Raw genomic sequence first — 15,604 nt, 5'->3', positions numbered from 1 at the left:
TCATGTTTCTCTTGAATTTGTATTTGGGCATCAACTTTTCCATTTAGTTCTGGTCTTTTCTTTATAAATACTCAGAACTCTTCTATTTTGTTAAATGTCCATACTTTCCCCTGGAAGTATAGTCAATTTTTTTTAAATTTTTATTTGGTCATTTCCAAACATTATTCATTGGAAACAAAGATAATTTTCTTTTCTTCCCTCCCCACCCTCCCACCACCTCTCCCATAGCCCACGCACGATTCCACTGGGTATCACATGTGTTCTTGATTCAAACCCATTTCCATGTTGTTGGTATTTGCATTAGAGTGTTCATTCAGAGTCTCTCCTCAGTCATATCCCCTCCACCCCTGTAGTCAAGCAGTTGCTTTTCATCGGTGTTTTTACTCCCACAGTTTATCCTCTGCTTGTGGATAGTGTTTTTTAGATCTCTACAGATTGTTCAGGGACATTGCATTGCCACTAATGGAGAAGTCCATTACCTTCGATTGTACCACAATGTATCAGTCTCTGTGTACAATGTTTTCCTGGTTTTGCTCCTTTTGCTCTGCATCACTTCCTGGAGGTTGTTCCAGTCTCCATGGAATTCCTCCACTTTATTATTCCAGTATAGTCAATTTTGAGGAGTAGGTAATCCTTGGTTATAGACTCAATTCTCTTGCCTTTCTGAATATCATGTTCTAAACCTTGTGGTCCTTTAGTGTGGAGGCTGCCAGATCCTGTGTAATCCTGATTGGTGCTCTTTGATATCTGAATTATCTCTTTATGGCTTCTTGTAATATTTTATCCTTAGCTTGGAAGCTCTTGAATTTGGCAATTACATTCCTTGGGGTTGTCTTTTAAGGATTTAATGTAGAGGGTGATCTATGAATTCTTTCAATGTCTATTTTGCCCTCTTGTTGAAGAACATTAGGGCAGTTTTCCTGGATAATTTCTAGTATTATGATGTCAAGGTTTCTGTTTATTCCTAGATTTTCAGGTAGACCTATGATTCTCAAATTGCCTCTTCTAGACCAGTTTTCTAGGTCAGTTGTTTTTTTTTTCAATGGCATTTCATGTTTCTATTTTTTTCATTCTTTTGACTTTGCTTTATTAATTTTTGTTGTCTTGAGAGATCATTTGCTTCTACTTGCCCAGTTCTGGTCTTTAAAGACTAGTTTTCAGCTATGATCTTTTGATTTCCCTTTTTGGTTTGGTCTATCCTGATTTTCATGGCTTCTATCTGTTCAATTCTGGTTTCCAATTTGCTTATCATTTCATTTGATTTCTGGGCTTCTTTTTCCAAGTGGGAGTTTCTATCTTTTAAATTGTTATTTTCTTTTTGCACTATTTCCCACTTTTCTTACCAAGTTTCTTCTATCTTTCTAATTTGGTTCATAATCTCAAATCTGAACTCCTTAAGAACTTGTGACCAATTTCCATTTTGGGGGAAGGTTTGGATGTGTTTACTTGTTTGATGTCTTCTGTTATCTCCTCTATGGTCTGGAATTTTTGTGCATAAATCTAGGGTCAAGGTTTTTTTCTTGTTTTTGTTGTTGTTGTTGTTTTTGTTGTTGTTGTTGTTTTGTTTTGTTTTGGTAGTTGTGGATTGTTGTTCTTGGTTGTTGGTGGCCATTGCTTTGTTCCTTCCCAGTCAGAAATCTGAATGAGGAAGATGGATGATCTTTGTATTGAACTCCAGAGAGGTTTTTGCCCTGAGGTTATTTTTCAAGACTCTCTAGTGTTTTCTGTGGGCCATCTCTCTCTGCCCAATCTCCATGCCCAATCTCCATGTTTCCTCAACTCCTAGGGTCCCAAGTCTTGCTGCTCTCAGGAGTAAGTCTGTGGTGTCCTCAACCAGCCCCACCCCCCAAGAACCTTTAGGTTGCCAGGTGCTTGCTCCAATTCTGGGGCGATAGGTGGAGTGAGGGAGGGGTGATGAGCTCACGCTTTGGTGGGGATAATTTTGCCCCCCTTTAGCATGAAAATGCCCAAACTTTGCTTACCTTCAATGCTGTGCCCTACAGTGGAGCCCCTTCACTCATCTGATCTGGGTTATTGGCCTTTTGAAACACTTTATATTGATCAGTGGAGAGGAGAGGAAGAGCCTTGCTTCTACTCTGGGGCCATCTTAATCTGGAAATCCCCAAAAGAGGATTTCTTCACCAAGATCTCTCTATTCCAGTGAAATCATAGGTATGGACCCCCCCCCCCCCAAATTTAAGTTGTATGCACTGACTTAAGGATTGGACTAAATGATAGGCCCCTCAGGCTCCGATACTCTATTTTTTATGATTCTGAAATCAAGATAGGATATTGCAACTGCAACATTCTACTCAGTGTTAAATAAAGTAGAAACTATTGTTTTTTGTTTTACATGGGGAATTGGACTTGCTCAAGCCATTAGAACATTAATAATTTCCACAAAGCTGGATGACCCAGGAAGAACTTCTATCTCTTTAGATCCCTGAAGTTTAGTTTTCCTAAAGACCAAAATAGATAATGAGAAGTTCTACATCATTGTGGGTAAATCAGATTGGACTGAAAAATTCCATGTGCCAAGTTGGCCCTTGTGTATCTTGCATGGGCAAAGCTAGATTCTGGGTGCTGGCCTGCTTCCAGAAGCACTGGTCTTGATGCTCTCACATATGTGTGTGTATATATATATATATACATATATAAAACCCAGTGGGTCTGGTCAAATCACCTGACTCTCTTCTCCTGGAATAAATCACCTAGAATCATATAACCAGGGGGCACATAACATTTTTTAAATATCCTCTACTGCTTTAGTAATGTGGTGAAGCCAATGGAAGCCTTTTTAGAATCACATTTTCAATTCATAAACTAAAATACATAGAACTACAAAGGAAACTATATTGAAATGGTTATTTATGTATTAAAAAACAAATTGATGGACCCCAAGTTGAGAACCCTTCAAAAAGACATAGTCTCCATCATTCAGGGCAGTTAATGAAGGGTTTGTTTTAAATTTGGAAAGCTTCTCTGTTTATTTTTTCTCTATGTATTTCACCAATAGCTCATTATTCGATGACATGAATAGCTAGCTGTCAATGTTGCGAGGGAATGATATCTTTGCAGAAACACTAAGGAATATAACTAGACAATCCATTCAGGCTTTAAAAAAAAGGGAAAGAAAAAAACTCCACTTCACTCAAAACATACAGTGTGGGAATAGAAAATAAAAAAAACTATTAGATAATGTTGGAAATAATCAGAAAATCTGATTCTCAGCAGCTTGAGGGGAAACATTAGAAAGTAGTTTAGAGTCAGAATTCTTTCCAGATGATTTTGACAAATATCCCTTCAGGTGCTTGTTGCTCTAGCAGGTGTTAAGAAATACAAGTTGTGAATAATAAGAATCTGCCTGAAGCTTTTATATAAAGATTTAGGGTGGCTGATCCTCAACTATCCTGTGTGACTAAACAACGGCATTTAGTTAGCCATATTATCCATTTGAGATGTGGAAGAAATGGTTCTGGGCATTATTTGTTTCTTGGCAATTGTCATGAGAACCCTAAGGATAAAATGCCTTCTGTTCTCTCTTAACATTGGTTAGCAGGCTGACTGACACTTATTTCTCCTGACCAAGGAGCCTCTAGGAGTGGGAGTAGAAGAGCACATTGGTCCTACTAGTGACCAAAGCCTTCAGTTCCCTGCCTCAAGTCATGCAAAGAACACATCCTTCCATTCATAGGAGATACAAGGAATTGACTTTTTGAAGGTTTAGTAGGCCAGATCTATTTTTAGAGCACCATTCTTGTCACTCTCCTGCAAGGCATCACATTCATTAAATTCTACAAGAATGTAGCTTCTCAGATTGCAGGTCTTGACTTGATTGTATCAACATAACATGATGGGAGCATCAGAGAATTGGACTGGAAGCCAAAGGACCTGCATTCAAAGCCCAGTTCTTTCACTTACTACCTTAGGCAAGTCCTTTTACTTTTTCTGGTCCTGAGTCACCACCTCTGTAGTGTGAGGGGGTTGGTCTACCTTTCCAGCTCTACATATATGATTGTAGAAATAAATGGAACCTGAAAATACGCATCCTAATCTTATGATTAAAATTCTCCAGGGATTATCGTAACTCATATTAAGTAAGTTTATAATAATAATATAAAATTAAACAATTTTAAATCATTAATTAATTGAAAGAACAGATCAGAGGAAAAAAAAGGTCTCTTACCACATGTGGCTGGCCATTCCCTTAGCAAGCCTTCACCAAGCTCAGGAGCCATGCCCAGTATAACTTTTCACTCACCACCTCCAATTCAGGAAGACTGATTTCCTCTCAGGACCCAAAATGTATACTCTAAACAATATCCCCTTTCAAAGCCCCTCAGACTGAGGGCTCTAATCTCACTCTGGGCAAGAAGCGGGTCTTTTGGACGCCAAGAGGACACATGGGACAATTGCTGTTCAACTGCTAGCTCCATCACTTACTACCTGTGTAACCCTGGGCCAATTGTCTCCCTGGTCCTCAGTTTTCTCCCCTACAAAATGAAAGGGTTGGATTAAATGAAAAGTCTCTTCCAATTTGATCTACGATCATATGAATGGAAATGAAATGTAAAGTCGTCTTCTGTCACAGTTCCCACATTATAGTCCAAGTATGTCCGATATATTGCAGCCCAGGTTTCCAAAAACTTTATTCAGGTATTATCACTGTAGCGCTATTATCATACAAAGTCAGCATGACTCCCATCTCATCTCTCGTATTCATTCATCATGGAGAGATTCAGTTTATTTATCCATTGAATTTTTTTTTTCCTCCAGGAGAGTTGCAAATGGCAGCAGGAATCAATCTGTGCGAGAAATCAATGTGAGCAGCAGTCAGTGGGAGCAGCAGAGCTCACCCTGCAGTCATCTACTGCCTGTCTGCAGTAGGAGAAGCAAAGCCTGCCTCTGTGGTTTATGACTAACGAGGGGACTTTCCCATTAGGGGGAGGCTGTCCCTCTTTCAGCTTTTAAAAAGCTCTTTGTTTGCCCTGCAGATAACTGTCTTGCTCAGAGTGCAGAGACTGGTTTGTGTGTGTGTGTTGCTTTGGGGAAAGGGGAGATAATGGGGGTGGGGGGGCATGCAGCAGGGGTGGGTCTTCACAGTCCCATATGTCATCAGTGCTTGGTGACTCCTAAGCTCCTAGAATCTCTTTGTGGGGAGTTGCATGGATTCCTGATGAGCAGCAGCAGTCACTGCTCCCAACATGTAGTTATTGATTTGCAAGGAAGGTTCCAAATGATAGTGCCTTTGTGTTTAGATTGCACGTAACAGAGTTAATTCAGGCTTTGAAAGAGAGGACCATAGATGAGCCAACTCTTGGCTTGCCTGTTGTGGCTCTGTTCAGTGCTGTGAGGGAAACCTGTCTGATTTTGCTTGTCTTTCATTTGTCTAGCCAAGCAGCATTGCAATGAAATGTCAATGATGGAAGAAAAAGAATTCACATGCATAAAAGGAAATACTAAATGCACCCCCTTGCCCTTCCCAACACACACACACACACACACACACACACACACACACACACACACACACATAAATAAATATAGGCAAATTCCTTGATGGAAAAAGTAATCTCTTACTTTTTAAAATTAAATATTTAATTTTAAATATTTAATAATAATAACACAAATAATAAATAATAAAAATATTAAATATTTGAGAAGTTTGAAAATATACTGTTCCTATAGTGATTGTTCCCTCATTTTAGGCTTTCCTTTATGTGATGTGAAACTGAAAATTGGTTTTTAATTCTATTTGTTAAGACTTAAACCAGCATATATTTTAATATTCTCCTTCCCTATATGAATCTAAATCTCTTACCCTTACAAGTATACTCAGGCAACCTCAGGTCACAATTCTATTTTTGTGACTTATACCTATACCCTTGTATCATCACCAACCACTCAAATTCCAGAAAAACTAGCCAAAAAATCAATTTCACCAATCTAAACTCTTGTTACAACTCCCATCCCTGTAGAATATTCCATCACCTGAGAACTGATCTCATCTTCCAGTGACATAATGGGAAGGAATTGGGGTGAAACGTATCCACTGAAATGCCTCGCTAATCGGAGAAAAAGAAACACTTATGCTGCTCAAGATTTTGCTTTGTCATCTTGTAAAGCACTATAAAAGGTCTTATCATCCCTAAACTGTGGTCTTTGACTACTGAGGAACCATCAACCCCCCTTTAGTGGCAAATGATGGTCTTGCTAATAAAGGGAACATGCTTTTTTTTATTGCCTTATTTTATTTTATTGCCTTAGTTTATTTTAATTTCTAGTGTGACAGTTGGCGACCAAGAAGGCATCCAAGAGAGGAATCCTGACCCCAGACCCTCAAAGAGCACTCTAATGGATTTCTTTGCAGAAGGTAACCCCAGGAATGGAATGCTCCTCAGTCTTACTTAATTTCTGAGACAAGGTTCTTTCCCTAAAGGAAGGATGGTGGAATCTGTAAGTTATTCCTGAATAGAAAGAGCTGATGATTCTTTAGAAAGATCTGGTGGATCTGTAGGCTCTCTAGTGAAAGAGTTGGAGGAAATAGAGCCTTAAAAAGTTTGAGTGAATTATCAAATTACTTCTTCTGGGTTTTTCTAATTGATTATTAAGATCCTTCCATTGGACTTAAAAGAGAATGTCTACTATTGTAAATTTTTCTGTGTCGTTTCATTTTTAGCAAGTTGCCTAGGCAGAGAGTCTAGAAGTGGGAGTGCCCTCTTTCTCTGTTAGCAAGTTATTAGTTTTCATTTTCAGTGAGAACGAAGGAGGAAAAAGCTCTGATAGGAGGTACTTTTGTGTCTCTAAGTCTTATATCTTTTTTGTGTTTTTATTTTGGGATACACTAAACTTACGCTTCTTGTGGCCTTCATAAAGCATACGCATAAGCACATAATCAACCTCAAACAGAAATTGACTGTAATTGATTGTATTTGTGGATATTGAATCTGTGGCACTGCAAAACTGTAGAGTTGGCTTTAGGAGAAGGAAATATTACATGCAGGCTGCTTTTATTGTTTTAGGGAGTGTGGGTCTTCAGGGAGGACTAACACTGATGTGAGGACTCACAGAACTCTTTTCAGGGTTCCCCATCCATCTTTAGTGTCCACTTTTTACCCAAATCTCAACTGTAGTTCCAAGAAGCTGTGTAGTATGCACAGTGACCACACTCTTATAAAACCATCTGAATTAAACCAGCTTGAGGGTAACCAACAGGCCTCAAAGCCATCAATGAATTAAGAGGGTGTCTAAGAATGTGAAGACTTCCCCTGGTAGAATGGGTGGATGAGAACAATTTTTTTCCAATGGCCATGAAGCCCACTGATGCAGGCACTGTGGAGAGCTTGGTCAGACACTGAAGCTGACCTTGGAGTCATCCATCGCATCCCTGGCCATCACCAGTCATCCTGACTTAACCCGGGAAGAGAGAGTGACTACTTTGTGCAGTACTACCACATTTCAATCCAATTTAAGACATCATCCTGTGATGTCATTGGTCCTCTTTGAAACAAAAGAGGAATAAACTATTGTTTTAGGGAGGGAAGTATTTTTCTCTAATTCTAAAAGCTTCAGACTGCCAGGATGAAAAAAAAATAAAAGGTTCAGGAAGATTTAAAGTCAATGTCCCCTTTGAACTTTCTTCTTGCCCCCAAAAGGTGATAAGATTGTATAAATCAAGGAGAGATTTGAGAGTGAGTAAAACTTGATCCTTACTTTTCAGTAGCTTAAGTAAAAAATGATTTTAAATATTGGAAATTATAACTATATTTAATGATATTCTGAAACCAAATTTTGTAAATTGTGACCATTTATACTGTCCATCACAAAATTTTTTTAATGTCCAGAAGACTCTCCTAAGTGATATTTTAAAAATAAATTATCCAAAGACACTAAACTTCAAGTTATTCACCTGCTGCTCAAATTATTCATTTAACTTTTGCCAACTAGACTCAACCAGGAATTTGGAAGCTTTTTTTTTTAAACCCTTACCTTCTGTCTTGGAATCAAGACTGTTGTATTGGTTCCAAGGCAGAAGAGTCGGAAGGGCTAGGCAATGGGGGTCAAATGACTTGTTCAGGGTCACACAGCTGGGAAGTGTCTGAGGGCAGATTTGAACCCAGGACCTCTCATCTCTAGGCTTGGCTCTCAATCCACTGAGCTACCCAAGTGCCCCCAGGAAGCTTTTTAAAAAGAAAAAAAAAGAATTGTGTAGGGTAGTATGAAAAGGGAACTTATGGGTTAAAAGATAAAATCCAATGTGTATTATGAGGGAACATATAAGGAAAAAGAAAAAAATAACAAGGCTAGGGCCAGGCTAGATGTTTCTACTTTCTGAAAGAAGATCATGCTGCTAAGAATTATAAAAAGAAGAGATGGGTGAATTTATGGAACAGGTATTGCACAGAGAAGGATTTGAGAAAAAAAAAAGATAGCCCTTAAGGTAAAATTAGTCCTGGGGAATATTAGATATAGATTATTGTTGTTGGGGTTAGTTTTCATGTTGTGACATAATATTTGACAAGGCCATGTATTTAGAAACTACAGAACTAAGTTTTTGTCTCTAAAATATAATTTGACCAAGATTTCTCTCTATTGGTCTTGAATGGAATCGATTTAGAATAACAGAGATTAATATTAAAAATGTATGTTACTATTGCAAAGCCTTTCTATAAGAAATGTTAAGAAATGATAAATGAATGTCTCTTGATTTGGAAATTACAGATACTATTCTTTTCTTTTTTAAAAAACCCTTACCTTTTGTCTTGGAATCAATATTAAGTCTTAGTTCCAAGGCAGAAGAGTGACAAGGGCTAGGTAATTGGGGTTAAGTGACTTGCCCAGGGTCACACAGTAGGATGTATATAAGGCTAGACTTGAACTTAGGATCTCCCATCTTAGGTGTCATTCTTAATCCACCTCGCCTCCGTTACAAATAATTTCCAAAAAAACCTAACGTTTAACTGGATATTTTAAGGGAAGGATAGGATTATTGGCTCTATGGAGAAACAAAGAAACTATCTAGATTCTGAAAAGTGAAAAGTAGATCAGCTTTTAATCACTCTTTTCCCAGAGAGTGATAAGTTTATTGTTTTAAAGAGGGAAGAGAAAAAGAGGAATTGAACCTGTTTGCAAGCATCAGTAAAAAGACGGATTGAAATTGCAAACAGCTCTTGAGTATCAGTGAATTTTCAGGAACAGTTGGCAGTTTAAATTTATCTGGCTCTTAAGAACTGCCTCTTTGAAAAGAGAAAGACTTGTGATCGACTTAAAAGTAAGTAAACTCCAATTTGCAAGAATGTTTTGTGAATATAATTATTTAAGTAAACCAGAGACAAAGCTCTAAAGACACACATTTAAAGTAGTTTTTTTTTTGATACATATGAAGGCAAAGTATTTTAAAATCACATATTTTTAATGGAATAAGTAAAACTAAGAGAATATTGAATGATTTATTCAAGCCAAAGGGCCTTCTGGTTTTCAGTAAACTGACCACTTAACATACTGTTGAAACCACAATGAATATTTTTAAATAAAATATTTTCCTTAAATTTGGAAAGTACTGATGACCAAAACAGGTTAGTCAGTTTTTAAGTCTGATATTCATTTTTTAACCTCTCAAGTATTGTTTATTGCAATATCATTTCACACTTATTGTTGATCTAATTTTCCTTAAACCCATAAAGGCCAGAATATCATCTTATGCCAGAATTTTATCAGTCAAATGATTTAAGTTGTGTAACTCAGAACTGAAGCACAGTATTGTTTATTAACTTTATGAGTCAGTTGATACTGAATGATCATGACATTAATTCTAAAAACAATTAATTTATAAGTACTAAAATTATAATGGAAAAGTTTAATAAAATTAGTTTCTTGATAATCTAGGATATGATTAGGAAATTAGAACTGAGAAAGCTTTTTCTGTTAGCAATTTTAGACAAACAGTGCTCTCTCCTTAAAAACAAAACCCATAATTCTTCTCAAGATTAATACTGCAGAAAATGGCAAAAGGCCTTTCTGTGACATGAAGCCACCCTCTTAAAGTATATAGTGTGCCTACATTAAGAGCAAGAAAGGAGCGGCGGGGAAAATGGCGGACAGGAAAGCGGGAGAGGAGAAGCCGGAGAAGCCGCAGCGAGCAGGAAGCGCTGGAGTAATGGAGGGGAAAATTTGAGTCGCAGCGCAGAGAAGCGATCAGCTGAAGAAGAAGCCGAAGACTTCTCATCCAAGCCTGTGCCTGCAAAGATAGCCAAGTTTGGATTTGCCATAGGCAGTCAGACCGCAAAGAAAGCACCAGTCATATCCATTAAACTTGGAGCAAGTAAGCCTAAAGAAACTGTTCCAACTCTTGCCCCTAAAACCCTTTCAGTAGCAGCAGTTTTCAATGAAGATGATGATAGTGAACCAGAGGAAATGCTTCCAGAAGCAAAGATGAGGATGAAGAATATTGGAAGGGATACACCAACATCAGCTGGACCAAATTCCTTCAATAAAGGAAAACATGGATTCTCGGATAACCAGAAGCTGTGGGAACGAAATATAAAATCTCACCTTGGAAATGTCCATGACCAAGATGATGACTAAATGATGTGTTTTGAGATTGGGGTTATGGGGTGGGTATAATGTTAAAAGGAACAGTTTCTTTTTTTTTCTTTTTTTTTCCTTTTTTTTAAAGAATGGTATAAGACTATCTTTGGAGCCACTTTTAAAAAATTGAGTGGTATACTAATAAATGAAAGTTTGAAATTAGAGGTAATTTATGTTTTATATACAGATTTCGAGACATTTGCTAATTTTGTAGTTTCATGTGATTAGTTTCAAAAGGTTACAGGTAATAAAGAAGTCAGAAATGGTACCTTTTTAAGAATTGCTTATTTTTTTAGTCACAACTATTAGCACATTAAGGAGGAAGCAAAAGTTTACTGTCTCTTCAGTTGTTCAAATTGAAAACAACTGTTTAACTCCAACTTTACCTAAACTGTCTGGCTCCCAAGAACAGCCTTATAGAGGAGTGTTGTAGTGGGAGGGAAGTGTTACTGGAACGTTGATTTGAAGATAATTTAAACAAAAGAGAAATATGATAGCTTTTTTTTCCCTATGGACATTTTTTTGGTTGTTTTAAGTCATGAACTAGGCATTGCTAACAGCAGCTACAGAAGCTTAGCTCTTAAGAAAAACTCATAATTACTCTTTTGAAATTTTATGTAAAGTTTTTAATATATGATGTGGCCTGATTCACCTTAACAGGGCTTGTCTTAACTTCATTGGTTTTCAAAGGTACAAGCATTCACTGTGGAAGTAAATCAGTATTTTAGATGTGCTTCTCTGAGTTATCGGTATTAACAAGCTCTCCTATAAGCATTTCCACCAGAACTTGAGGTAAATATTAAGGAAGCTGTTTCTTTAAAAAAAAAAAAGTCAGCCACCACCAAAAATGTGATTAAAAATATGTACATTGTTTAAATGCATTTGGCTTTTTTACTTTTAAAAGAAATGACACACCAAAAATTCATTAACATTGTTGTATAAAGTTGTTATAAAGATGCACTTTCTGTATTTTTCAGAACATTTAAATTACTGATTTGGTGAAAACCAATTTGAGTTTAAGCAACATTAATATTCTCATTATTAGGCTAGTATATAATATACTCATTTATGAGCCTATTTCTTTATAGACCACTAGCCCATTTCAGGAACTGAAAATACAAGAGAAGTTCATCTTCAAAATTATTTTATGAAAGATCTGACCACTTATACTTTGGGTCTGTAAGTTCTGAGAGGTTTCTTTTGTATTTTTGTATCGTATATGTAATCCTAAATTTCTTTGAAATATAATGCCGTTGGAACACCTGTTCTAGTATCTTTAAAAGCTTTGTCATAAACAAATGTATAATGTTTTCTTGAAAATTCCTTCAATGTTGAATTTGAAGGCAGCTTTAGCTTCTATTGGTGGTAACTGCCAGTTGAAGCTCTTAGAATAGGTAATCGTTTCACAGGAGCTGCCTTTTACTGTATATTCCTAATACTTCTGTCCAGTTGCATTTATATTTAGAATAAGCCCCACCTAAAACAATGAAAATGTACATAGAACTATTAGTTCTTCCTTATTTGACTTAACCATATCAAATTCATAAATTTACCTTTAGACACTTTAATGTAGGCAAGCTTTCCATTTTTATCCATTTTATTGTTATGTTTAAAGTAAGAATTCTTCCTCTTCTGAATGTTTTCTTGACCCAAATGAAATGATAGCCGAAGGTCAAGACAGGAGAGAGAAATGACTGAGATGAATGTCTTTACTAAAATACCAATAAATTTGTGAAACTCAAAAAAAAAAAAAAGAGCAAGAAAGAATAGATTCAGATCTTTGAGTGTTTTAAATGAGAACAAAGAAAAGGTTGATAGGAATGTGAAAGATGCCTCTAGTAATCTTTGAAAATAAGTCAAATTGATAACCATGGGCATCCCTGTGAAAATTGAGATTTTGAACTGTAACATCTATGATCGTAAAAACCAGAGGTGATTTAACTTGATTAAAATTAATTTACGGTGAAATATATACCCCACTAGAATACTTGTGGTGGATTAAAACTTAATACATACTTCAATTGCTCTTTGGCATCAAGAAATGTATTGGTTGAGTTTTCATGTATGAAAATAGATTTTTGAAATATATTATTCTTTCAATTTGATAAAGTGATTCTATTCTCCTAAGAGGGAAATTAGCTGTTGGTAAAAATATAATGTAAAAATTTTCAAAATTGAATAGAGTAGAAGTTTTATTTTTAAAGCTTTAATTTAGAGAATTTCAGAGCCCTGCCTTCTGTGACATTTTTAAATGTCTGTTTTGTTTTGTTTTTTAATTTTTCAATAGCATACCAATTTGCTGACTTAATTTACATGGCAGTTTTAAGTGGTAAAACTGCAGTTTTTTTATGGTCTCTAGCTTACATGTCTACTTTAGTAAATATTTCTTTTTCAAAGGGCACATCTTATAATTCAATCCGCAATAGATTTCTTTTAAAAGATTTTCTTCTTAGCCTATTGATAGGAGTCCATTTTAAATACTAGATTTAGTTAACAACAAATGATATACAAAAACTTAGATTCTCTGAAATTTTTAGTGAATTATGGATTCCTGGTGCTCGAGCTGGTTATTGGAATACCAAATTTAGGATCTGATAATAAATGGGATTAATGATAATAAATGGTATGTTTTGCAAAAGATAATAGCAGAAACATCTAAAAAAATCTCTGCAAGTAATTTGAACTAGAGAAATGGATCATCTAGGAAAAACATATTCCTTCAGAGCTATTCTGGGCACAAGCCCATTATAGAACACCCAAGGATGTTTTCAGATACAAAACAACTACATGAGACATACAAATCCTAGGATGTGCTAATGAAATGATGTGCTGTTGAAGTGGATATTAGAATGGGTTTTGAGGTTATAATATTCATACTTTCCTTTCCTTCCTTGCCCATGTCTCTCTGTAAGACCTATTTGTCAAAAGGGATTGCCACAAGTGAGTTTGTTAAGGCATTCATTGGTCACCATTGGTCTCAAAGACCAGGAATGAATTGTTATTGGATTAAGCCTAATGGTTTTGGGGTCATCCTCTTTCATATTAGTCCCATTAAAGTAGATAAAATTTCTTTGGTCTCTATTCCCACATATTGGGGGTACAGCATTACAACATTCTGAATACTAGTGCAGACCACAAGGGGCCTGTGCCATGTCACATAGTGTTCCTAGCCCTAGGCCTTATAATTGCCTTCTCACTGTAAAAATTTAATTTTAGGATAAGAAACATGCTACCTCTCCAAATCCAGAAAGTGAACTATTTGGAGAAGGCACCATGAAGATGCCTGCACAGTCCATATGCTGCACCACAAGATCCAAAGTGATCTTTGGAATGTGGTGATTTGAACTATGTGGGTTTGAATGCATTTTTTTTGTATGTATACAATTATGCCAAAGGGGACTGCCCCCTAACTGACTTTTTGTTAATGTGCCTAGCAATTATTGGTTTTGTTCGCTTTTCCTCTTATCCTCAAATTATTGTAATTTCAAAGTTGGTATGTTTACAAGATCATTGGAGAGACTAGTCTTTCTCAGCTCTGGGAGGGGGGGATGTATAATTGAAAATATGTTACCCTAAAAAAAGAACTACATATCCCAAAAGCCCACTGACTTCCTGTCATTATGTACTTCCTATAGACAGAGAATAAAGGGAGTGGGCTTTGAGGCTCCTCCTCTCTGATGTAGAATCAGCAGTGATGGTGGTGAGTGGGGATTTTAAAAATGGCTAACCAGCCATGGGCACATGGTTTTTATTTTGTATCCTCTTTATTCCTTGATTTCTAATAATCATTTAATAAACCTCATAAAATATCATATTTTTATTAGAGATTATAATTAAAAATTTTATATCACCTTGATAGATTGATTCCAAAGAAATTCATGGTGGTTTACAAGTATTTTTATTCATAGTATTTTTTTTACTTTTGTAATCATTACTTCACCCTTACTTTGGAGTGATAAACACATGTGGTTTTTAATATACTTTGATTTATAATTTTCATCAGGTGAAATGATCCATAGGATGTGTGGACTCTCAAGAATCAAAGGAGGGAATTGTAGAATTGATTTAATTCTATTTGTTAAGACTTAATCAAGCCAACATAAACTTAATATGCTCCTTCCCTGTGACTTCCTGTAACAGAATTTGGCTAATAGATGAAAGGGAAAGGGTTCTTTTCCTGAATACATTACCTGCCCATTTGTGGGGATGGGGAGCGGTGGATAGGTTGATGAGCCATCTCTTTAGCTATCAACAATTAAAGATACCTTCAGATGGTCAAGGTTGGAGCTGAATTATGTTATAGCAGAATTACAGAAATAAGAAAGAGTTTAAGAGTAGTTGGAAGATGGTTTTACAAAGGCTAACATGGGCACATGATAGGAACTCTAGAGAAAGGATTCAGGAATGCGATGACAGAAGAAGGAGAGGTTTTGAAGGTGCAACAGCCAACTTCATGCTCTTCCTGCCCTGAAGTCTGAGAGGAAGGAGCTGCTTACTGCTAAGACTGTCTAACCAAGCTGGTTGGTGAGAGAAGGGAAATCTTTTGAATTCTTTTGGGAGTACCTTTTCTCACAGAAGAAACATACTTAAAGAAGATCTTTATACTATCAACCATGACTAAGAAGAAGCATTATCTAAAATTCGTTGTTGTGTGAGGGCTGAAGTCTTCACCTTAGACTCCGTCCAGTTGGGGTAAACTCAGTCACCTCGCATTCATCCTTATCCATCTTGTAAAATTAATAACATCCATATAAACTGACCAGGGAGGATTTTTAGTGTCCTGTCATACAGTGAGGGTTTTGGGAATAATTAGCCAGACACAGGGAGTGTTAGGGAACATCAAGAAACAGAAGACTCCATCTTGCCATGGACTTAGAGTGAAGAGAGAAGTAAGAGACCTTAGAGATTAGAGCATTCTCATTCCTAAATCCTTCCTCCTTACCCTTTTGTTTAACTAATAAACCTGTTACTGTTACACGAAGAAGTTTTGAAGACTGATTAGCAGTCTGGCCCTAGT

At 36.5% G+C, this 15,604-nt stretch overlaps 1 pseudogene; it reads left to right on the top strand.

Annotated features, from left to right (window-relative positions):
* Positions 1 to 10,075: 10,075 nt before the first annotated feature.
* On the top strand, positions 10,076 to 10,855 carry LOC130457412 (PEST proteolytic signal-containing nuclear protein-like; annotated as a pseudogene).
* The last annotated feature ends 4,749 nt before the right edge of the window (positions 10,856 to 15,604 follow it).

Source organism: Monodelphis domestica, chromosome 2 (assembly GCF_027887165.1).
Source record: "Monodelphis domestica isolate mMonDom1 chromosome 2, mMonDom1.pri, whole genome shotgun sequence".
NCBI classification, from domain to species: Eukaryota; Metazoa; Chordata; class Mammalia; order Didelphimorphia; family Didelphidae; genus Monodelphis; species Monodelphis domestica.
This window is presented reverse-complemented; position numbering and strand designations above follow the sequence as displayed.